At 33.0% G+C, this 6230-nt stretch overlaps 1 protein-coding gene across 1 annotated transcript in view; it reads right to left on the bottom strand.

Moving 5' to 3' along the window:
• The window catches only part of LOC127944598 (SLAM family member 5), a 155854-nt gene that overhangs the window by 110938 nt on the left and 38686 nt on the right, over positions 1-6230 (bottom strand). The gene's annotated exons all lie outside the window — the stretch shown is intronic.

Here is a 6230-nt window from a genome sequence, read left to right as displayed (position 1 = left end):
ATGTTAAATAATAAAAATTCATTTAAAAGTTTGTAAAGTTTAGATGAAAGATATATGACACTCAGCTTGTATTAAGTGTGAAGAACAGTGCCTACAAAATTAGAAAGAAAAGTAAGTTAATGCATTTTTATGTTGGTATTTCTTTCTTCACAGAACACTTTAACAGTAACATCTCATTACCTTCACTGAATACTGAAGAACATTATTATTATCTATCGTCAGGTTACAGCAGACAAATATAAAAACACATGGTTTTATAATAGTTTAGAGACAGACAACAGCACAACCATTACACAAATTAACAATCGATAATTAATGTGAGGGGGAAAATCATTATATAATCATAATGTAATAACATGATGGGTGTTAGGATTTTACTATGAAGTTGTAATGATGTAATGTTTATTGTAATAATCATGTTCTTGTTATGTGGGTTATATTAATAAAACATGAGAAGAGAGCCCTCTGACATCACCAGAACACACACAGACCGGATGTAATAACTTCCTCTCACCAACAACTGTGTATTGTTAAACAATTGTAAATATTATTCAACTTTAACACATGAACTATTAACAAGAAAGTTACCTGGGGAAAAAAAAACAATAGGCCATTGTCAAGATTGGTAATATTGAAATGTATTGCACAGATGAGCCACTCACAGGAGGATCTGAAGAGATCACTCTGTGAAAATCTTCTAATAAAACATTCTAAGTAATCAAAAGCTTATTTGTGTATATATATATATATATATATATATATATATATATATATATATATATATATATATATATATATATATATATATATACATTTATAACGAAAGCAAGCATTCTTATTTAACTTTTGATTAGCATTATACATTTTAAATTTTCCTCTAGCATGGCAAATTTTTTTCTAGCATGGCAAATTTTACATGAATAAAAAAAAGTTTGAGTCTTTAAGTGATTTTACATGTTCCTATTTTATACACACTAAAAAACACACGTTTATGTATGTATGTATGTATATATATGTATGGACTTTGCATCCCTCCAAAGCACAAGCTATCAGGCTTTTGGCTTCTTGAAAAACTTATTAACAACATATTCTTTAACCCACTAGACAATATATCTAATACACTGATCCATGTTTCTTCTGTTCACTTAAAGCTGCGGTAGGGAACTTTTGACGCTCTAGCGGAACTGCTTGCGTCTTTGCGGAAGAACATCGTAGCCGGAACTACTTCTCTCTGTTTATGTCTATGAAGAATCACAACGGTACTGGGTTACTCCGCCGCGGTACCCCCAAAGCAATCTAAAATAGTCCGAATATAAACACTTATTATAGGTGCACCCTAGTGATTCAGGACAAGCCAAAAACACGGTTTGGAAAATGGATTCATGGTGTACTCGCTTATTATATACATTTTTCTACATTTTGAACACAAACAAAGTTACGGACCGCAGCTCTGATTGGTTGTTTCTTACTGGGAGCGTGTCAATAATGAAGCAGTCCTGTATTGTCTGCAAACTGTATTGTTGTTCTGTCCTCCTCAGGAGGATGACTCAAGATATTTCACTGACAACAGTAAAGGTCACTTCCTGAGAATGCTGATACAAATGCTGTTAAACCACTTACTTCACTTCCAGAATTAAAACTTCCTGTTGAGTAGAATAATCACGTCTAGACCTGCAAATGTGAAAAAAGGATATAATTAAGAAAATTAGGAGTTGGGTCACCTCCAAAATCAAAGGGAATACCTTTTAAAGAGATCATTATCATCAAATGTTTGTAAAATGTTTACGTTCAGAGGCAGATCGCCGGCAACAGACATTTAAGGATAGTTTGTGGTTTGATCTTAGTGACTTAAAAGTCCTTTTCACTACAGATTTAGGAGCTAGTTTTAGTGCTTAAACACTGTGTTAAATACTCTTAGAGTAAAAATGTAGGAGTCCTAAATTTAGGACTGGCACACCCAAGATATTCTCCTAAATCCGCAAGTTAAGAGCTACTTAAGATGTTTCATGAATACAGCCCCTGTGGACGTATGAATAAAGCCTCTCAGAGTAAAATAAGTGTGTCAAAATTCTAATAATTACATCATTTTACTTTTATTCCTTAACTTAGGTCTCAGCTCCTATATTATTTAAGAGAGATTTTTTTTTTTTACTCACAAGGTAAGAAATTTAATAACCTCTTCCACTCAACAAGTCGATGCTATCATTGCAGAAATATAGTTATTTATTTATTTTTTTTATTTTTGGCTGGAATATTGGAAAAATGCAGCAATGCACCGGTGATGACACAGTAAGCAGTGTGTTATATATTGTGTATATATTGTGGCACTAACCCAAGTAAAAACACAACAGTGGCCAAAAGTAATGTGTGGATTTTAATGACAGCTGCATTTCACTAAAACCATTAAAATACAAAAACACTGAGCAGTGTTGCAAACTCCTTTCAATTGAAAGTAGGTAAATCTGGTCAGTTAATGTTGCTAAATGACTTCATAAAGATTTATATACAGATTAGTGAACTCGTCTTTATGGCGTAGTGGGAGAGTCTTTGAATGTACATAAAGTTTGTCAGAGAAATTGGTTTTATTGCTAGTCTTTTGGAAAAAAGTATCTTAAGGGATGAGGAAGTCATTAAATCTTGTGACAAAACTCATACTCAGTACAACATATGTTATTTACATTTAATTTGTCCTCTTGTTTTTGCATGTGTTCATAATCTCTTTATATGATAGCATGGCCAAAAAAAAAATTATGCCCAATTTGGCTGTATTCATTACATTATTATAACAAATTAAACAACTCACCAAGCAACTATGCAATATGTTGCGTATATCATTAAAAAAAAATTTTTTTTATCAGTGTGTTTATTGTAGAAAGAATGGTCACATGTGGCTGATTTCTTCCAGGAATAATGGGGGGCTAATTGAGCATGTTCAGTATGAATATCATCACTATAGCTCTTTCTTAACTGAAGAAATTAGCAATGTTGCAACCATCGTCTGTTTTTACTGCTTTTGTAAGGAGTCTCTTATGCTCACTTATTTTGCTTTTAAAAATAAGTGGTTTTGGTTTTAATAAATAAAACGTTTTATTTCTTGTTTAAAATGCTTCCCAAATGCATTCCTCAAGTCCAGATTGGTTATCACAGCATCTGCCAAATAAAGGAAAACATTTTATTTATTTTTTTACTTTAAACTAATTGTAACAGGAAGTCATTTTCCTTTGCTTGGATGCTTAAAACAAAGACAAGTTCATTTCACGTGTGTACTTTTCCCCCCACATCAATCTACCCTCCATACACCATACAGATCATGCAAAAACAAATTTGACAACTTCGCAAAAAGCAAAAGGCGGGAGCTGGTAACATGTGGAGTCTATGGGATTGCAGCCCAAAATGCCCAACTTTACAGCAGAAAAATAATTTACAGCATTTAATTTTTTTTTTTTTTTTTTTGGTCTATACAGTTGATTTTGCCCTTCATGAGAACTGTGAGGGGTGAATTTTTTTAAATAGCTTATCCGTTTAAATTATTTTAAGCCTCAAAGTTCTGCATAATTAAGGGCGTGGCCACTATAGTGACAGGTGGATTGCCGCTGCTGTCACCACAGTCGAGCTAGGTGGGCGTGGCTTCAGCAACCAGCTCCCGCCTTTTTGCCCATTTTCGATGTAAACACGTAACGTACAAATGCTCAAACATTTACTTCATTAAATTTTAGTTATTCCTCTGAACACATGCGTGCTGAACCGTGACCTTGACACTGATCACTGTCAACAAAACCTGAAGTGTCACGGTTTCTAAACATGATAACAAATAATACAGATAAATAATGAACACATATCAAAAAGGGAACACAGATACTTACAAGACCAAGTAGAAATGTCCTTTATTGTTTGCCTGCTGCTATCAACACAACTCAAAACATAACTCTCTAACTGTCATGTCTCAGTAAGACTAATATTGCCATCTAGCGGTTGGGAATTGTAATGGCAATCTTTGGCAGTCCAAAAAAAGAATCTGCAAATAAAAACATTATAGAAGACTCTAGCCAAATAAATGAGGAAGTTTAACTCTTTTACTCTGACTTGTATAGCTGACATTTCCACAAAGAGGACTGTGAATCCTTTTTAACTCTTATTAAGAACAATATTAAAAGGATTGGGGAGAATTACAAAAAAAGGCAAAATACATTAGCAAGAAATAGAAAATGCCCTGAAAAAAATAAAAAATGGGAAGTCACGTGTAATTGAAGGGTTGAACTCTTAATTTATTTTTTTGAGAAGATATCAAATAATTGTTATCGAATGTATACAAGAAGGATGTCTTTCTCCAACCATCAAAACTGGTATAATAACTCTACTCCTCAAAACAAAAAAAGATATAACAAATTTAGACAATTGGAGGCCTATTACTCTGCAACGATTATAAATTATTAGCGTTAATTAATATATGCAGAGAGATTGAAAACGTCAGTAGGACTAATATTGCCATCTAGCGGTTGGGAATTGTAATGGCATTCTTTTGTTATTTTATATAATATCAATAACATAGTATAATGTGTATGAATATAACATTTCAACAGCTTGTGTGATGCATGACATCATATTATCAAATGCAAGTAAACTTTAAATTTAAACACTTAAATTAGCATCATTTTTGGCATAATAAATAATGCTATATTTAAATAATGTTGTAAAATAATTTAATAAAATATCAGATAATGCTAATTTAAATGTTTCAAAGAAATTCAAAAAATAACATTTTACTTGCATTTGATAAAAAGCTGCATGAGCGTTAGGGCTATAGCCAAGCTGAAAAGCCATTAAAACTGCATGCAAGTATATGTTATATGAGTTACAACTGTCCTGTTACAACTTTCCCTGGTCTCCCCTACATTTAAGAACATGTCTCGGAAATGCAGTGGTTTTCCAAACTGTCCCGGAGCAGCAGAACTTCCCTCATCTAACACACCAGAATCAGCTCCTCACTTCATCATAGGGACTTCCAGATCTGAAGAGGGTCAGAAAAGGTGAAGAGCAACTTAATAACAAGCTCCACCCATCGGCTGGTGCTGGACTTCTGTAGAGACTGCTAATGAGTGTACAACCTGAATTGAAATGTTCATTTAGAAATCAGAAACAAAACACACCTTTAGAAGTTGAAATAGAAGACTTTATTGATTTTAAAATAATTTATAACTTTGAATGTCATTCTTGTTCAGAACAGCTGGAGTATCTTCCTCTAGGGGGCAGTAATACTGGAGACTCAATGGAAGGCTGCACAAGCGATTTTGAAAGTCAATAGCATGACTTCTCCATCGCGTTTGACAATGAAAACTACTGTACAATATTCTGTAAGAAATATGTAACAAGACACAGTCTTTGTAGCGGAGATAGAAGACTGTATTTATTTGAAACTAAATTATGTATTGGTTTAATTTTCAATAGTATGAGTCCTATTATAGTTCTGTGGCTAAAACCACCATCAAAATGTTCTTCTAGGAACCAGTAACAAGACACACCCTTTAGATTTGAGAAAGAACACTGCATGCATTTTAAAGGAATTTATTAACAGATCTAAATGTACTTCAATAGCATGTAATGTGATTTTTTAAAGTCAATAGTGTGACTTCTGCATCACTTTTGACAATGAAAACTACTGCAAAATGTATTGTATGTAATGTAATGTATTATAGTTCTGTGGCTAAAACCACCATCAAAATGTTCTTCTAGGAACCAGTAACAAGACACTCCCTTTGAAGTTTAGATGGAATACTGTATGTTTTAAAAATGAGTGTGTTAATGGGTTCAAATTTAATTCAATAGTATGCATCCCAATTTACATGTGATAGTAAAAAACGGCTGTAAATATTGTTCTTTGAACAAATAACAAGACACACCCATTTCAATTTACATATCAAACTGTATGCATTCTAAATGAATTTATTTAAACTTCTGAATGTCAGAATGGTCGAGACAAGTGCAATATGTTCCTCTAGGTGGCGCTAAACTGCACAATCTTTGTCATGCTTTGCAAGCATTTTCTCAGTCTGTACATTTCAATAACTTTTGTTGTGCTACAGTTATGTGAATGAAACCAACAGCTAAATGTTATTTTATGAACACATAAGACACATCCCTTTGATTTGAGATTTATTATTCATACATTTCACAAGTGAAGCATTTAGATGGAATTTTCCTCTTCGTTTTGCACTTTGCAGATAGTCCCTTGC

Source organism: Carassius gibelio, chromosome A23 (assembly GCF_023724105.1).
Source record: "Carassius gibelio isolate Cgi1373 ecotype wild population from Czech Republic chromosome A23, carGib1.2-hapl.c, whole genome shotgun sequence".
Taxonomy (NCBI): domain Eukaryota; kingdom Metazoa; phylum Chordata; class Actinopteri; order Cypriniformes; family Cyprinidae; genus Carassius; species Carassius gibelio.
The sequence above is the reverse complement of the archived record's forward strand: the minus strand, read 5'-3'. Positions and strand labels throughout refer to the sequence as shown.